We start from the raw sequence: 19084 nt of genomic DNA, 5'->3' as shown, positions 1-19084 counted from the left end.
AATGTCTTGATGCGCATCTGGAGCTTACTGAAATTCAAATCGGCAGCCAGAGTTTCTGCTGCTCAAGATAAGAGAAATGGAATTGCAGAGCGGCAGTGCTCCAGCAGCTTTTGCACATGCCTAATTTGGACAATACAATAGCTGGCTTTCTTAACTAATGTGCAGGATAACCTTCATTTTGGATGTGCAAGCAAGCTGCATAAAAACCTATAAGCTCACACTTCCCTAGCAGAAGTGATATTATTAGTTCCCAGTGTGAGATGAAGGGGAAGTTCTGTTCAGTGGCCTTGACACTAGGGTGAGTCAGGCAGGGCATGTGCCCCAGGCACCACTTGATGGAGGGGTGCCATTTAAAAAAAAGTTTTTTAAAATTTAAATGGCCACCGAAAACAAAATGGACACCGTGCATGCTTAAATGACCTCTGTGAGGTCCTAGGCCATGCCAGGCCTCGCAGAGGCCATTTGAGCATGCGTGGTGGCCATTTTGTTTTCAGCGGCCATTTAAAAAAAATTAAATGGCCACCGCACATGCTCAAATGGTCCTTGCGAGGCCATACAGGCCAGCGGGGCAAGGGGGAACCTTTGCAGACCCCCTCCCCATGGCCTTTAGGAAGCCCCCCAAAGGGGCTACAGTTAATTTAAAAAATTAATATAATATAAGTCATAACATAAGTCACTGTACACATATTCAGATTGGCACTATGAGCTGAAGCTTGTGAGCTAGGATTGTATTCATTTGCTCTTACTTTGCTTCTTGTGATAAGTGAGTTAAATGTGATGTCTTAATAATATGGCTATTAATGGTGAGTTTGTCTTTGAATCAGTGTGAAATCCTTAGTATTAAGGCCCACTGGGAGTTTCTTGCTCTCTTTCTCTCATTTTAACTGTCTTTCTGAAAGACTAGAATATATTCCAAGCAGTGACGCAGTTTACTCTGCATATCCTTTAATTATTTTCAGAGTATCTGGGAAAAGCCAAATTCTCCATTTATTTTTAAAACTTATATAATAGTGATGCTACAATGCATAGTAGAGAATTAGACAGGCACTTCTATTTAGTTTTCCAAGTACACCTCCACATAGTATTTGGGTATTTCATGAGCCCCAGCATACTGAAATTTGTAGTTTTCCAGCATTTTTTGGTCTGGCTACATCCACTGCTAAATATTTTTTGAAATATTAAAAGATTAACGAGCTTGACTTGTATTTTTCAGCTGATATGATGGTAAAGTTATCTGAAAGATGGGTGTCAGATGTTTGGACAAGGGGTGCAATTTCAGTGCTTGTCCTAGGCGCTATTTTCCCTAGGTATGCCTCTGCCATTCATCCCACATGTTCTTTTTTCTCCTGGGGTTTGACTTCATCGCTAGGAAGTCAGCATTTTATGAGCCACAGCATAGAGAGCATGGATTCTGGGATCCAGGTCTTATTTCCACATTTGCAATATTGCAACAGATGTTAGGCCTCCCCTTCCAAGATGTCCTTGATGTCTGGCATCCCCCCACCCCAGAAAATAGTCTCCGGTGCACAGAATCGCTTGGGTTCAGTGTTTACGTTCAAAATAGAAAGGTGCTGGCACTCAGACTTTCTAGGAAGCTATGGCATCTGCTATATTACTTTATTCAAAATATGTGGATACAGGCTATGATTACTTCCTGGGGAGAGAAAGTTATTCTGCAAATGCCCAGAAACACTTTTTCTTCTATACATATGAAGAGCAGGACCATATATATTGATGGTCCTAATATTCCAGGGCTCAGTTCTAGTACTGAAAACAGATTCTAGGCTCAAGTCCTGGGAACCACTAGTAAAAAATTAAGCCAAAGGCCCCTAACTTGTGACTGCATTATCTACATTATTCCTCTGATGTTTAGTTAAAGATGGCATAGGTCAATCAGATATATATTATGGGCTCAAATCACCAAAACACACCACAAAACCTTAATTCAGAGAAAATCTTGAAAATAGGCCAAAGTGCTTCTTCTCACAGCTTGCCTGCTGGTGATGTAGTACTGCATGCAACAGGTGTTTAAGTGCCAAGAACATTCTATGCCAGGGCCCATTATAATATCAGCAGAATAAATTCTAGTGAACATCTCATAAAATATTCATGCACTGAAAAGACCTGTCTTAGGAATTACAGTTTGATCTATTCCATTACAAGATGGGGTTTTAATGCTTGGTTTTCGACATACAGAACAAAGACGCACCGGTGCAGCAAAGGAGCAGACTAACAGAACTTTCCAACTAACTGTACCAGGTGCTGTGAGGGAGCAGCATTTGTTAATGCCCCACTCTTTCCCAGGAAGCCCACAATGCCACCCAAAAATCTGTCCCCGAGGGCAGCCCTTGGGACATAGTTGTGGATGGCACAGGGGATTCTTGGGGAAGGGAAGGGCATCAACAATTGCTGCTTCCCCATGCACCAATGCAGTTGGTTGGAAAATTCTGTTAGGTTGCTCTCTTACTACAACAATGCATCCTTGCGCAGGTGCAACACTTTGCCTTGATATTTCAGCTCTACAAGACCCTGGGGAAGAATGCATCCAGGAAGAAATTCAAGAGGTGCCCCAAGAGATGTGCCAGATAAATCTGTCTCCAATGCATCTCTACAAGGTCCCCCAAAATGCCACCTAGGATAGTAAATGTCAAGGCTGAAATTCTACAAGTGCAGCAGTGTCATCCATTGAACCTCTCTTCCTCTTCCATTCAATCTGTTGGCAGTCCAGAGCTGCCATGCCCTGCAAAATTCCGGGTTTCACCCGGATTTTAAGCATCTTACCCAGATTGCTTAGCCCACCAAGATTCACCTGAATTTCAGTTTTCATTAGAGGAGGAGGAGGAGGAGGAGGAGGAGGCGGCGGCTAAGCTCTAGCCCTTGTAAAAGTGGAGTTATGGAGCAAAACATGCAGTCACTATTCTGCTCAAAAATTATTTTAAGCCAATTTACATAATATGCAAATTAGGCGCCCGGATTTGAAAAGCCAGAATATGGTATTCCAATACCAAGGGCTTTCTTGGCCCTAAGCCGGAACAGAGGAGGGAGGGAGGATGTATCACCAGGTTGTAGCTCTTCCTGGCTTCATGCTCCCGGTTTCATTTGTCTTCTTTCCCAGGGTGGGATTAGCAACAGCTACTAAGAGGGATATTACACTGGGCTGAATAGGAACATGATGATGGAATGCCATTTTTACACCTCATCTTAACTGACACAGTTAACATGCTGATACAGATGGGCACCTGGAGCACCCATCCCCTTGGGGAATCCCGCAGTGCACTGCACCCAGTGCATGGTGTACTGTGGAATTCTCAGAGACAAGGAGTCCTGGCCTCAGAGCAATCTGCACTGCTCCGTGATGCATGGAGCAGGAGGAGCCGTGAGGGAGAGCAGCACTCCACGCTTCCATCACAAAAACACTAATTATCTGGGGGGAAGGGAACGCCTCCCCCCGCCCACCCACCTATTGGGTTGTGTGAATGGCCCCAATAAATAAATATTATATGATAGGTAATATACAAAACAGAGATCAAGGCCCTTCCTGCAGGTCTGGAATCTCTAATAAGTGCAATTTGCATGGGGACATTGTTACAGTGAGAGCAAAACCTGAGGTAACACTATTATCTCCAAGATATCATTTACTCTGATTCTCACTCTCAACAGTACACAAATAGGTTTGCAGAAGTACAATATGTTTACAATTTTAATGCCATCCACTAAATAAAACATGAGAATTAGATGTGATTCTCTGATAAAACATTGGCTGCATGTCTCTATGAGGTGTCCTTTATGCAGTGTTACAAGGAAACACTTATTGCATTAAGGCAGAATAAAGGCCCATTCTTATAGAAGTAATGAATGACCTACTGCTTCCCTCTTCTTGGAATAAATCAAGCTGAGCTTGTGTAAGTACTTTAAAAGTATTGGGTACCATCTTTGACTACTGCTTGTGATTTTGGTTGTACGTCTGAATCAAAAAATGCACTTATCAAACGACATAATCTACCATGCATACTGAGAAAAGAGAGAGGAGGGAGCATATTCCCCAAACACAGAAACTTGTTTCCCCATATCCCCACCAACATGAATATTGAAACGTTTTTGCATTTAAAATGTCTTCTTTACCAGAATATAAATGGATTGCATTTTAGCTGACACAGTCACACACAACGTAGAGTGTAAACCTTGAAAGATTTAAATGATTAAATGAAACCGTCTTTGAAATCCTGAAAACTTAACTCTCAGTCAAGAAGGGAATTTTGAAAAGAACTCTGTCAAGAAAATACAGCAAGGACAAACCTCCAAAGTTCAAGCCAAGCAACATCCCCTGCACAATTTCAGTTTTCCACCAGCAGGGAGAGCTGCCTTTGCAGGAAATCTGGCAAAAGCTCAGCCCACAGGAAGGGTTCCTCTTTGGCTTACTGGTTTCCTCTAGAAAGTAGAAATGGGCATTAGAGATAAGAAGGCAGAGGAGAAAGGAGGAGTAACCAGATGGAAACAGATAGCACTGGAAATGTGAGGAAAGACAGTCACTGGCTGACATCCTAAAGTTGTGCACATGTAGTGGCTGCAATCCTACTTGAGCAGCACGGCCACTTGTGTGTGTGTGGCAGGGTGGTTTGGGCTGATCCCCCCATTCCACAGATGTGCTCTGAGGGTTGAGCAACCCTCCAGGACATAATTTTAGCTTGCCCAGAGCACCTCCAGGGGAAGGGGAGGCCAGCAAAAACCCCGCCCCCGCGTGAGCAGCTGTGCCGCTGAAGTGGAACCGCAGTCACTGTGGATGTGCTTTTTTGTTTGCACATGTACAACATTATTTAGGATGTCAGCCATTAGAAACTGTCAGCGGACAGAAGGGGGGCATATTACCCTTCTCCCCAAGAGATGTACCCCCTTCAAATTCTATGGTTTCCTCAATATGAATGAGAAGCATCCATTGCCAGCTGCATCGCTTGTGGTAGATGTCTGACATCTAGGCGACGTAAGGGCAGTGGAGCACAGCTTTCACAATCTTGGCAATATCTTGTTAATTGTTGTTAAGGGAGTAAACCTGCCACATCTCTGTGTTCTGCCTAGCAAAGCGTGGGCAGAGGCCGTGCACACAGCTGCTTTGTGAACACATCTGCAGACACGTGGACCTTCAGGTGGGGGCAAATGACTGTAGAAATCCTACATTAAGCATTGCAACGTCAATCCTGTGCATGTCTAGGACGTAGGCCTTATTTAACTCGGAACACTTCATTTTGAGAAAACATGCATGGGATTAGGCTGTTTTATACATTTTGTTTAAATCAGTCAGACCATACTGTTTTTGCTGGCTCCAGCATCCAGACATGAAAGGGATAATGAATCAAATAAGATTTGTTCCTCTCTGGGAAGAGATCTTAAGACAACGTTAGGAAACTACAATGATCTCTTGTCCTACAACCCATCAGCTCAGAGACCGAGCAGAAAACTTCTAGAACCAGAGGATGTGAAAAGAAATGGATTGCTGTCAGTGTTGTTGCCTCCTAATTAAAAACACTAATCTGCTTCTTTTCCATTTTCAAGTAAGTTTTCCGAGACAATGTTTTCATGAACATAAATGTCATGTTTTTAATCATTATTTTGGCTGGCTTCACAGCTGCGAGGAGATATTGCCAAGCACTGCTCAGAATAAATGCTATAGGGCCAAACTAGATGTTAAATGCAAATATACAGAACATTACCCTATTGAAAGAGGAAAACCTTTTGGGGGGTGATTAGAGAAGCAATGGGAGGACATGGGTTGGGGGAGACCTTATACGTTTCCAACAGCAGCTCATCCTAAAGAGCCAGGGGCGGGGGCAAACAAGACACAGCTGCCTCTGGTTATCGGCAGCATCTCTCTTCCATCCTGCCCCACCCCAGCATTAAAAGGAACTGCAATGCCTGCAGGCTGGCCACATGACAGGTGGAACTGCAGCCTGTGTAGCCATTCTGACTGGTGAATGGCCAGCCTGCAGACAGCACAGCTCTCATTAATGGTGGGGCAGGTTGGAGTGATATGGGAGAGGGAGGCTGCCCATAACCAGGGGTGGTTGCATCTTGTCTGTGCCCCCTTGGCTCATTAGGACACACCACTACTGGCCTTTTCCATGCCTGCCATTTACAAATGCAGCATTGGGAACGTTGCTTCTGCAACAGCTGGCAGGAGATATTTGGGAGGTGGAGAACTGCCAGTGGGGAAAGGGTGAAGTGCCCCTCCACTTGCTACTTGTCCAGTCCCAATCACCCCTCTGGAAGAAGCCTTCCTGTCTAAAAAGGGCTATCCAGGTAATGTTCCCCATCTTGTGTGAAATGCTACATTTGACCCTTGGGTTGCCTTCCCCCACCGCCACCTTTGTTTTTTAGCTATTCTGGTCTAATGCCATGGAAACCATTGAGATTTCTATACTAAGAGGTTTGGCTTAAGCAAACAGCCTCAGAACTTTCCCCCTCACACTAGAATCCTACGGAGAGCTTTGTGAATCAAAATGCCCATCAGTCGTTCAAGAGCCTGAAAGTGGGGCATGGTGAGAGCAATAAGAAGGGTGAGTTGTAAACAGATCCTGCACTCTATTACCAGCTGCTGGTTTTTATTGCCACAAATCCCTGCATAAATCATATATCACTTTTACTTCCAGCAATACCCTGGATTTTACTCTGCTGATCATTTCAGCATTAGCACACCATCCATGCTTTCTGGAGAGCAGTTAAGTACATTGGGAAAGGGGAGACGAAATGTAAGAAACCATCGCTGGGAGCAGTCCTCAGCCACAGTTGCTGCAGCTCTTCCTCCTATCCAGATCTTGTTTCCCTCTCATATGCTTATTGCAGTGCTCTAATTACATGAGAGGGAGGATGGCATGAACTGTCTCCTTTGCTAAGCAGGGCCCACCTTGGCTTGGATTTGAATGGGTAGCTACATGTGAGTGCTGTAAGATATTCCCTTCAGGATGGGGCCATACTCAGTGGAAGAGCAGTCCCAGGTTCACCCCCTGACATCTCCAGGTATGGGTGACAGATACCCCTGCTTGAAACTTTGGAGAGCTGCTGCCAGTCAGTGCAGACAATACTGAGTTAGATGGACCAGTGGTCTGACTCAGTATAAGGCAGCTTCCTATGTTCCTGAAGTGGATGAGAGGACCAAGGAAACTGGGGAGAAGCCATGACTGCTCTGTATTGAACTACATACAAGTGTTTAAAAGGTACGGTGAAGATTTCTGGGTTGCCAATCCATTTTAAAGGATTGGAGCTACTCCAAACATTACAAAGAAGCAGGGGGGAATTATGGATTACTTGCATTTATCCTCTCTCTGTTCCTATGGTAATGACTGAAAGGGGCCTCATGAATCTGACCCATAGTGAAATGCCTATTGAGATCATCTGAAGAGTCCAGATATGGTTGCTGCCAACTCGTTTGGTGGCTAGGGATGTGCACAGAGCCGGGCAGGGGTGGCTCGAGGCCAGAGGGTGTGCCACTTTAAGAGTGGGGGAGGGTGCACTTACCCTTCCCCCCACTCCCCGCCCCCCCGCTGGTGCTCATTGCCTGTAAAAGCCCTCGGGGCGGCAGTGTACCTCCCTGCCGCTCCTTTCCCCTCTTCGGCTGGAAGTGGCCAGAAGTACCAGGTGCACGTGCACACGTCGACGTTTCTTTAAAAAACCCATAAAAGGACCCATAAAAGTGCCTTTGAACAGGTTCATACACATCCCTATTGGTGGCAACTCGGGACCGGGCCTTCTCTGTGGCTGCGCCAAGTGCTTTGGAACTCACTCCCTGCTGAAATAAGAGCACCTCCTTCTCTGTTTGCTTTTAGGAGGACCTTGAAGATGCACCTGTTTTCCCAGGCTTTTAACTGAAATTTAAATTTTTAATTAAGTGTGTTTTTATCTATTGTGATTTGTATCTGTGTTTATGGATTTTAAATGTTTTGTTTTATCTTATGTTTTAATCTGTACACCACCTAGAGATTTTTATACTAGGTGGTACAGAAACACAATCAATCAATCAATCAATCAGTCAATAATGAAGTGAATGGAACAGTCACTGCTTGCTTGTGCACACGGTAATACATGCAAGAGAGCCCAGTGGAGCTCTGATCATGCTGAGTGAGTGAGGAAAAGAAAGTCATATAAAGCCCAGGTTATAATTCCATTCATTATCTGAATGGAAAACAAAGAGGAGACAAGCTTTATATGACTCTCTACAGACAACTGGAACATTATACATCTTTTAATAGTCACTGCAGTCACAGGCTCTTGACTCCACAGTTATGGAACATTTTATGTTTGAAAACCATCAGCTGACTGATAATGTTTTTCCCTTGGGCAAAGGTCAATGTTTGTCATGTATAAATCAGCTGTATTTGTGTTGATGATTAAAACACCATAACATATTGGTTTCAATAACTTCTAAACATTTAGGGCAGGTTATCAGCAAAGCAAGGGGGGAAATCTACTAACATGGCAAAGTAAAAAACCCACAACCTTTGCAACTTATTTATCTTTATCAAAGTGATAGCATTCAAGGATGAATGCAAACTGAGCACATCTGCAAACCATTTGGCATGAAATCCGCTGCCTCATTACAAGTTATATCCGTTCTGTCTGAACATCTGTCTAATGGGGGAAAGAATAGCAAACCAAATAAGGAACCAAATGCATTCTCATACAGCACTAGCTGTAATCAGGATTTTAATAACAGATAAGACATTAATATTTGCAGCTGCAGAATTTTTGCAACAATCCTAAATGAACAATGCCATCATATCTGAAGGAAATGTTAACACCATTATGTTAAAACCACTATGCCAAGGATCAATTCTATTCTTCTGTATTTAAAAAAAACACCCAGATTTTAAAAATAATCTTTTGGAATCAGCAACACCAATCAATTTAGGGCTAGGCCACCAAGCACTGATGCACATAACCCTTTAATATTTGTATTCATTTATTCATGGATTTAATTTGGTTTGTACCCTGTCCCTTTCCAAGGGACAAGTGATGATGTGCTAAAGATATGCCATCCCTCCCTATTTCTGGTAATAGCTGACATACTGCACAACACTTTTTATGCCTTGCATAAAAATGAGGAGACTGGTAAGAAATAAGTTGAAAGGGAAAGTCGGGAGGGTCAAATCATTCCAGAAAGCATGGAACTTATTTAAAACCACAGTACTGGAAGCTCAGTTGGAATGAATAGCAAGAATTACAGGCTGGTCAGCTTAACTTCGGTGCTGGGTAAATTGATGGAAAGCATACTTAAGGACAAAATTGTTAAGCGTATAGAAGAACAGGCCCTGTTGAAGGAGAACCAGCATCGCTTCTGCAAGGGAAAATCTTGCTTCAGGCATGTGGATAAAGGTGATCCATTTGACTTAGTATACTTGGACTTCCAAAAAGATTTTGATAAAGTTCCCCATCAACAGCTCTTGAGTAAACTTAGCAGTCATGGGATAAGGGGACAGGTTCATGTGTGGATAGGTAACTGGTTGAAAGACAGGAAACAGAGAGTAGAAATAAATGGACAGTTTTCACAATGGAGGGAGTAGGAAGTGGGGGCCCCCAGGGATCGGTACTGAGACCAGTGCTTTTTAACTTGTTCATAAATGATCTAGAAGTTGGGGTGACCAGCAAAGTGGCCAAATTTGCAAATGACACTAAACTATTTAGGGTAGTGAAATCCACAACAGATTATGAGGAACTCAAAAAAGATCTCTCCAAACTGGGAGACTGGGCAACAAAATGGCAAATGCGGATCAATGTAAGCAAGTGTAAAGCGATGCACATTGGGGCAAAAAACACCAACTTCACATATACGCTGATAGGATCTGAGCTGTCGGTGACTGACCAGGAGAGAGATCTTGGGGTTGTGGTGGACAGCTCATTGAAAGTGTCGTCTCAGTGCACGGCAACTGTGAAAAAAGCTAATTCCATGCTAGGAATCATTAGGAGGGGGATTGAAAATAAAAATGCTAATATTATAATGCCCTTATACAAATCTATGGTGCAACCACATTTTGAGTACTGCGTACAGCTTTGGTCTCCATATCTTTAAAAGGATATTGTAGAACTGGAAAAGGTGCAGAAGAGGGCAACCAAAATGATCAGGGGCCTGGAACACCTTCCTTATGAGGCTAGGCTACATCTGGGGCTCTTTACCTTGGAAAAGAGGCAACTAAGGGGAGACATGATAGAAGTGTATAAAATTATGCATGGAGTGGGGAGGGTAGACAGAGAGAAATTTTTCTCCCTCTCTCACAACACTAGAACCAGGGGTCACACCATGAAACTGAAGGTCTGGAAATTTAGGACTGACAAGCGGATTAACTTCTTCACACAGCGCATAATTAATCTATGGAATTCCTTGCCATGGGATGTGGTGATGGCCACCAGCTTGGATGGCTTTAAAGGGGGTTTAGACAGATTCATGGAGGACATGTCTATCAATGGCTACTAGTCTTATGGCTGTGGGCCATCTCCAGCCTCAGAGGTCCAATGCTTCTCAATACCAGTTTCAGGGGAGCAACATCAGGAGAGAGGGCATGCACATACCTCTTGCCTGTGGGCTCCCCAGAGGCATCTGGTGGGCTGTTCTTATGTTCCCTTGAGTCCTATACCTGTGAACATGATCAGTTCATCCCTCTCAATATGGTTAAAAGATTTTGGCACTTCAAAGTGACTATGCCTCTGTGGATGTGAACAATACCATTGACTTCAGTGTAGATCATTTCGCCTTATGGAAATATTAGCAATGGGCAAGAGAGGCTTGCCCATTGACACTTACAGACATTGAAATGGTGGATAGCTTCTGCCTTTTAGGATCGACAATCAACAGCAAAGGATCCAGCAGTCAAGAAATACACCGCAGACTAGCACTTGGTAGGATTGCAATGAAAGCCTTGGAAAGGATATTTAGATGCCATGACGTGTCTATACCTACAAAGATTAGAATCATTCGGACAATGGCTTTTCCTGTGACACTCTATGGATGCGAAAGCTGGACTTTGAAGAAGTAAGATAGAAAAAGCATTGACACTTTTGAACTTTGGTGCTGGAGAAGACTTCTCCAGGAGGAGGAGAGGAGAGCTGGTCTTGTGGTAGCAAGCATGACTTGTCCCCATAGCTAAGCAGGGTCCATCTTGGTTGCATATGAATGGGAGACTTGATGTGTGAGCACTGCAAGATATTCCCCTCAGGGGATGAAGCCACTCTGGGAAGAGCAGAAGGTTTCAAGTTCCCTCCCTGGCATCTCCAAGATAGGGCTGAGAGAGATTCCTGCCTGCAACCAAATTCCTGCCTGCAACCCAGACTGCTGCCAGTCTGTGAAGACAATACTGAGCTAGATAGACCAATGGTCTGACTCAGTATATGGCAGTTTCCTATGTTCCTATGTTTTGAGGATACCATGGACAGCCAGGAAAGCAAACAAATGGATCATAGTACAAATCAATCCAGAATTTTCACTCGAGGCACAAATGGCCAGGCTCAAACTATCATACTTTGGACACATTACGTGAAAACCCAGCCTACTTGAGAAGTCCATAATGCTGGGGAAAGTTGAAGGAAAAAGAAGAAGAGGACGACCAGCAGCAAGGTGGATGGAATCGATTACGACAACAATGAATGCACATTAAAGGCCAGATTGAGGACAGATCATCCTGGAGAGAATCTATCTATGTGGTCGCTAAGAGTCGACACCAACGAGATGGCACTTAATCAATCAAATCAATCAATCAATCAATCAAGAAAGAAAGAAAGAAAGAAAGAAAGAAAGAAAGAAAGAAAGAAAGAAAGAAAGAAAGACTAAATCTGCTCCTTAACCCTTTTAATGAAACCATGTATTTTGCATTTGTAAACCTTGCATGGGAGAATAAAAGTACCACAATGCATGGCAGGACTACATAGCATTGGTCCTTCAGCTCTTGTTGGACTGCAGCTCCCATCAGCCATAGTGCACAATGATCAGGGATGATAGAAGTTGTAGTTTAACAACAGCTGGAGGGCCTAAGTGTGTGGTGTGTGTGTGAGAGAGAGGTGTGTGGTAGTTGGTGGAGGGTTAGCCATATAAACAGAATTTTTGTTAGTATTTTAGCCCTATCCGTTGATTTATTTGTAAACAGAAACAATTTTCCCTGTGCAGATCTGTTCCCCTGGGGGCAAAGAGGCCATAGAGTTGGGAGAAAAGATTTCTGTGCTAACACAGGCTCAGACTAGCCCACAGGGCAACAGGGCATATTCCTGGTGCACCCTACCCGCATGGCGCCCCAGCGCCCCAACTCCCACCCTTAATTACCTATTCTGCTCAAAACCTGGCACCCTCCCCATACACATTCCAGTGCCCTCTCAGTGCTCCCAGTCCAGCCCTGTGCTAATATGTAGCTGGTTCCTCTTGCTTAGCAATTGACTAAGCAAAGCCTAGAGTCTTCTTATACGACTGGTGCTCGGAGTAATTTCTGAGTAAAGCCCCTCCAAATGCTCATCTGATATTAGGCAGGATGGGAGTAGGGAGCACTTGGACTCACTCTGGGAGCCGTTTCTCACAAGCAGTGAGATATGGCAATAGGGTTTGCAGGGAAGAAGCCCTGAAGAGCTCATATCCCCGCAGATGATCCATTTTCTTCCCTTGGGCAGGCAGATCACCCACCCAAATGAGCACCGGCTGCTCCCAGGAGCTCTGAGGGTCTGGGTTCCAGGGTGCATGGTGCATTATAGGGATCCCCCTTCCCAAGAGTGCTGTAGTTTGTCAGCTGTGGCTGCAAGCAGCCACGGCCGACAGACAGTTCAAAAAATGAGGTTAGGAGAGTGCTCTTTCTTCTAACCTCTTTTTGGAAGGAGGCTACACAAGTGGGTTTGCCATCACAGTGCTGCCAGGATCAGGCCCAGTCCTAGTGGTACACATGCATGTGCAAAACCAGGCTGGGCTTCCTTAGCTCGGCTTTGCATGCAGGTGTGAACAGCCTCTGAGTCTTCTTTTCTGCTTGTTTAACTGGTCCTATGAGGGCTCCTGTGGGAGTCTCATTACATTGACAAGCTCACTTCCGCTCCTGCTCACACATCTAACTGGGGCTGAAAGATGATTCTACTCTTAAGCTTGATAAATATGTGAAGTTGCAAGCTCAGGAGTGAGCACCCAGACTTCTCAAGTACCCATAGTTTCCTGCATCAGGGTATTTGTCTATGTCAGTCTTGCACAATCCTGAATTAAACTAGACAGCTTTTATTTTGCTGTAGGCAATCTTATGGCCATGGACAGGCAATTTTTTCTTGGAAGGACAGCACAAAAAACCAACATGGATTGTAGAGGAAGAATCAGTAGTGGAGGGACATGGGCTCATTATGGTGGTTGCTGCACACGCGTTGCTGACTGGACAGCAGCCACCTATGATTAAAATTGCACACCTTTGTTCTTCCGCCTCTTTAAGTTGGAGGAGGAGCCAGGTTAACTAAGATATTAAGACACATGAAAGATCAGGCTACATTTTGCAGTGATAATCCAGTTTGAATGGGAGACAGCTAAGATAACTGAACAAGAAAAGGAGGGATGTTGTTTCATTACTGAGAGAGAAGCAGAAGGGAAAAGTAACTGGAGAAGGTTTGGGAAGAGAAAATAAATTTAATGTAGGATGACATTTTGGAAAAGCTCCCTTGGAAGGGGGAAAATCCAATTTTTAAAAGTGGGAAATTTGTTGGGGAAAACAATTGGGGAGTATGGATAATTAATTTTTGGAAGAGGGATGATTTGGAGAATTTATTTTTTGTAGAGTTCTGAAAAGAAAATGAATCTCTAAAAAGAGAAAATGGCTTGTCAATAAGGGGCAAAATAAAGTAATTGGTTTTGGTTGTTGCATAATAAAACTGCTGATGAGTCAATCCAAAGTCAGCCCCCTAGTCCAGCATTCTGTTTCCAACACCTGCCATCCAGATGTACTCTCACACACAGTCCATGAAGGCTTTCCCCTGTTGGTTGTCTCTAACACTGGTTTGTCATTATCAAGTTGCTGGATTACCATGGTGAGTAGAAGTTACTCCCAGGTGATAATCCCCCTGCATAAGTCTAGCCCTTTAAAAATAAAAATTTAAAAATCCATTGGACATGCTTTCAGTGGCAATTGAACACTTAATTATTGGCCCAGTATTTTAGGACCAGAAGTTTCCTGCTTTGTTTTGCAAAAAGCTCTGCTGTTTGTATCCTTCCCTACATGGATCAAGATCCAGTAAAACAAAGATAATGACCAGAATCAGAAGATAGTCTGTACTCTTTGAGTGTCTTTGGAAAGAGCTCTCACCTCCATCTAGCTACTCTTTTCCTTGCCTCAGGCTGAGTTATGGAGAAAGGTGCAACGTGAACTCTAATTAGCTGTTTGCATTTGTGGCAGATGCTGCACCTGCCTTAAGAGAAAACAACCTGGAAATTGCTTGTGTGGTGTCTGTCTGAGGGCTGGGCAAGGCTGCTTATGGTTACATGGTAGATAAGAAGGCGTTTTACTAAAGCTCCGAGATAATCTATTATTTCGTGCTCTTGGTCTGAGCTCTAACAAATCTTGGCTCAAATTGCTAGGAGGGTGGAGAAGAGAAGAGAAAAAGCAAGGGAAAAGGCAGGGAAAGTGATTGTCTGCAAGGCTCCTGCTGGGTAGGAGGGCTCCATCCTACCCAGTAGCTGTAGCCAGATGTTTAATGAGGGAGGAGGGAAAACTCTCCTACCCAGCGGATGCCTCACAGACAAACACTTCCCTCACCTCCTAATTTGCTTTTTATTTGCACATGACTGCAAAACAGAAGCACACACAGTTCGCAAACTCTGGAGGAACATGTGATCCAGCATATTATGTCTCCGTAAACATGGAAAGAGACTGGGCACAATTCAGCAAATAACAATTTCCTGTTGTTTGTCCCTAACATCTGGACATTTAGTTATCATGGCACAGATGCAGCCTGCATGTGAAGATCGAAGGTGAAGCAGGTAGGAGCAGCTTTCAGTGGGTGATGTGAAGGGAAAGTATGGTAGGAGCGGCTAGCCATACTCCTGCTTTTTGGAGGCAGCAGCATGAGGATGGTGGTTTCTTGTAAATTTAAAAATAGCTTTAGATGTATATCTCTGATACATTCAGGAATCAGATTTCAAGACTTGTTTTTTTGACTGTGTACCACGGCATTTAGCAGTAGTAGTACATCTGCATGCTAGAGAGCTATAACATGATGGATGTATTTACAAAAGTAAAAACCATAGCAGCAGCCTGGAAACTTGTCATCGGTATTTGGATGCTCTGCAGACACCTTCTGGAATGAACCTGCTCTCTGCTTGCGGCATGTTGTGTTTCACGTGAGGACAGATCACAAAGGGAACTTCGAGTCACTGGAAAAATATCCAAAATTAATTGCTCTAATTTTCCAGAGTCTCTGCCAGAGCTGAGCATATAGCCAGTCCACTGGGAAATGTTTGTTTCCAAAGAACACAAAAACCAGCCTATTGCAGTTTTGTGTTTGCCCAAAATGTATTTCACAAATGCTCCTAGACATTCTGGATAAGACTATTGCACCCCTTCTCTAAGAAGACTTAGTCAAATGAGGACAGCAACAAAAGGCATTTATTTGATGTGCGGAAGGTTACTGAAAATGGGAATTTATGCATAGCTAGGATTGCCACCTGTTCCCTGTTGTATGGGTGTTCATATTCTCTGTCCACAGCAAGTAAAAACCATACGATGGACCAGAATTTGTTTTATATTTTTGTGAAAACATGAGTTTTCTGGCTAAATGGGTGTCTGCTGTGACAGCCCTACTAAAAAAAAAAGGTGTGACAGAGATAATTTTTTGGTTATGTTTCTGTCACGAACCTAGTTTCTCCACAGCTGTTCTGTTTCTCCTTCTCACCTCCCCCAGGCAGGGCCTCAGAGTTTTTTGAGGGGAGGGGGTTTGGTTCACCTGAGTCCTCCTCCTCCAGGCTCTTTGGAGTTACTGTGACAGTCTCTCTCCAGAGGCCTCCACCACTTGCCCTCATCAACGGCCCCTCATCACTGGCCAAGCCTGCCTTAAATCCCTCCAGACAATTGATGCATCCCACGCTCCCACTGATTGGACCTCCGCCCTGCCATATCAGGCTGGTCTCTCCCTTATCCCCCTCAGCTGTGCCTGTCTGCGACTTCCTCTTCCCTCACTCACCCCCACCTTTCCCCCGGCCCCTCTAGCCAGGGTCCTTGGTTTCACAGCATCTCAGCTGGCCATTAATTAGGCTGCTCTGCCTGGCCACCTGCCCCACTTGGGGCCTCTCTGGCCTTAACCCAGGCTCTGGGATCTTGTGTCTCCTTGGGCCTAGAGCACCTGTTTCCTGGGGAATCTCCTAATGCACCACGCTTGGCATGTGGTGCATTGTGGGATACCCGAAGACTGGGACACATTGTCTACCCCCCCCCCCGGAGCTCAATCACCTGGGAGCGCAGTCCGCTCCCAGAGCACCTTTACTGATCATCTGGAGGGGAAGGCCGGGTTTGCGCAGCCTCCCCACCCCCCTCCCTCCTGGTAGGTCATGTGAATAGCTCCAAAGTCTTGGGTAGCTCACTGGACAAAATTCAAGCCTCCATCCTCAGTGTCCTGGTTCAAACTCTGGACCCTCTGACAGTTCAAGTGTACATGCACAGATGCACACATGTGCATTTAATAAGCACACAGGAAAACAATTTCAGAAACAGGCCTCTGAACTGTTTATTTTTAAACCTGTTTGAAACTTCTGGAAGATATCATAGCAGGACTACATGCTGTCCTCCCTCATAAAAGCTGCAGCTATTCTGCCTTGAACATTTTAAGATAATGTAACCATTGTTAAATTCTGCCAAAAAGAGAGAGATGCTCTACATAGGAACCTTTTGCACAGTATGAACAAGATAGAGTGAAGAGAAAAGAAAATCCCTCCAGTTCCTTAAAGAAAAGCCAGACATCATGCACTTTCCACTTTCACGCATGGTATAATGAAGGCCATGGTTGTCATAATGTCTCATTTTCTCCCTTCGCTTAAATGCTTCCTACTGAGACCTTTTGAATATATTTTCCAGAGATATCTTCCTTTTAAAAATTCATTATTCTACTTTCATTTTTCATTTGGATTTCTCTTCAGGTAAGTCCCCCCTCCCTCCCGGCCAGGTGGGGGTGTGTGGGTGATGGGAGATAAGCATGTTGCTTCTGCCTAAGGAAGATTTTTTCACTGAGTGAGGGATAGGATTTAAAGGGCTGACAGTCTTTCTGGCCAAGTGTGAGGCTTGCACTCCCACAGAAAATGGCCCAGGTATCTCCTCTCCTGTGTGTTTTGCTAGTGTGTGTGTGTGTGTGTATATATATCTATATATCTATATCTATCTATCTATCTATCTATCTATCTATCTATCTATCTATCTATATTTCTCTCTCACACTCACCCACCCATTAACCAATGACAGCAATATATAACTGAGATAAGCAAGCCACAACACATTTTACTTTCATCCCAAACAGCCTCAATTATTTCTTCCTACAGTACCAGGCACCATCTCAGTATTTTAGATTGCTGTCTGTTTTCTCCTTTCCCAATTGTCCCTGGTCTGGATGTGTTCTGGGAGCCAGTTTAAATGTTACAGCTACACATACACTACATTTATCCTGCTTTAAATTGCTACGAACAGTGGCTGCTACTTGCTGTGACTAAGCTGTGTGCAGCAGTTCACTATGCCATTTAAACAATTTGCATCACACTAAATGGTCTCAAAGACAATTTTCAGCAATGTGGAGAAAAGACACCCAATCCGCATGGTAGGAGATCCGTGGAAGCAGCTCACCACACAGTAACAGCTGCCGCACTGAACAATTAAAGTAACCTGCATCTGACAGCCACAGAGGTTATTCTCATGACCAGCCGAAATCAGGATAAGGGAGCCCAGCCCAGTTTTGGCTGGCCGTGTGCTGCAACAGGAGCTGTGTGGCTCCTGGCAGCAAGCCCATTTAAATGCCCCCGTCTTAAATGAGGTTAGTGCTCTGCTAACCCCGTTTTTCTGATCATGTGTCTGCCATGGGTTCAGGGAGGGGGTACCCCAGGAAAGCAATGCCATTACTGGGGCTCGGGGGGGCACCACACGGTGGTGCTTCCCTTTGCCTGACCCCTGAGCTGCCGGGTGACGTGTGGGTGGACGGCAGGAGAGCCACTGATCCATCCATGCAGGGAACCCCCTCAGATAGTCTGCAGGGAAGGAAAGGTAAACCCTCCTTCCCCACAGTTAATCCTGGCAGTTCTCCTCACTGACCATGAGGAGAGCTTCACAATGGGGCAATTCTCACGACTGCCTACAAGCAGGCTAAGGGAGCCTAGCCCGCTTTTTGGCAGTCGGGAGCCGTGCAGCTCCTGGCAGCAAACTCCACTAATTCCCCCTCCCCTTAGCCCAGGTTAGTGGAGCAAGTGCTCCGCTAACCCAGGTTTTTTGGTTGTGCGTTGCTACAGCGTGGCTCCGCGCCATGGCAACACATGAGGAAACCCCCGGCCAGGAGGCCGCAAGCAGCCTCCCACACACTCGCGTGGGGCATCCTGGAACTTCCGGGGGTCATGCAACCCACGGTCCCCGCAGCCCCCTCTGGCTCCGTAATGGAGCCGGCAGTCATGTGGGCAACTGATCCGGCTGCCCAGGGCTTCCTGCCTGCTCGTCTGCAGGAAGAGCGGGCTAAGCCCACTCTCCCCGCAAACCCCCTAGAGGCAAGTCTCACTGATCGTGAGACTCACCTCAGTATGTGAAGTGGCCAAGATGCTGAGGTCATTCACAAAATCAAAAAATGTGTTATACCACAGGTTTGGGAGCTGTGTATGCTCCCTATTTTCAACTGTGTAGAAGCAAGGTAAAAGGAAAAATCTGGGTAGAAGTGATTGTGTGGAAGCAAGGTAGGAGGAAAAGCTACCCAGGTTTCCCTCCTACTTTCTTTCCACACAATCCTTCTACCCAGTTTTTCCTCCTACTTTGCTTCCACACAGCTGAAAAATGGGAGCACACACAACTCCCAAACCCGGGTAGAAAAATGTTTTTCTGTTTCTACAGTTTTTGATTGCATGAATGACCTCACTCTCTGTCCATTATAT

At 44.8% G+C, this 19084-nt stretch overlaps 1 protein-coding gene across 4 annotated transcripts in view; it reads right to left on the bottom strand.

The window, feature by feature from the left end:
* Nucleotides 1-19084, bottom strand: part of TMEM200A (transmembrane protein 200A) — an 85799-nt gene that overhangs the window by 23003 nt on the left and 43712 nt on the right. Inside the window, exon 1 of one of the 4 annotated variants that reach the window (XM_053286642.1) lies at nt 4297-4393. The exons of 2 other annotated variants lie outside the window; for them this stretch is intronic. The gene's annotated coding sequence lies outside the window, so the exon portion shown is untranslated. Of the gene's footprint in view, nt 1-4296; nt 4394-19084 lie in introns of those variants that run through there. One more of the 4 variants, XM_053286646.1, reaches the window with a different exon arrangement.

Source organism: Hemicordylus capensis, chromosome 1 (genome assembly GCF_027244095.1).
Source record: "Hemicordylus capensis ecotype Gifberg chromosome 1, rHemCap1.1.pri, whole genome shotgun sequence".
Taxonomy (NCBI): Eukaryota; Metazoa; Chordata; class Lepidosauria; order Squamata; family Cordylidae; genus Hemicordylus; species Hemicordylus capensis.
This window is presented reverse-complemented; position numbering and strand designations above follow the sequence as displayed.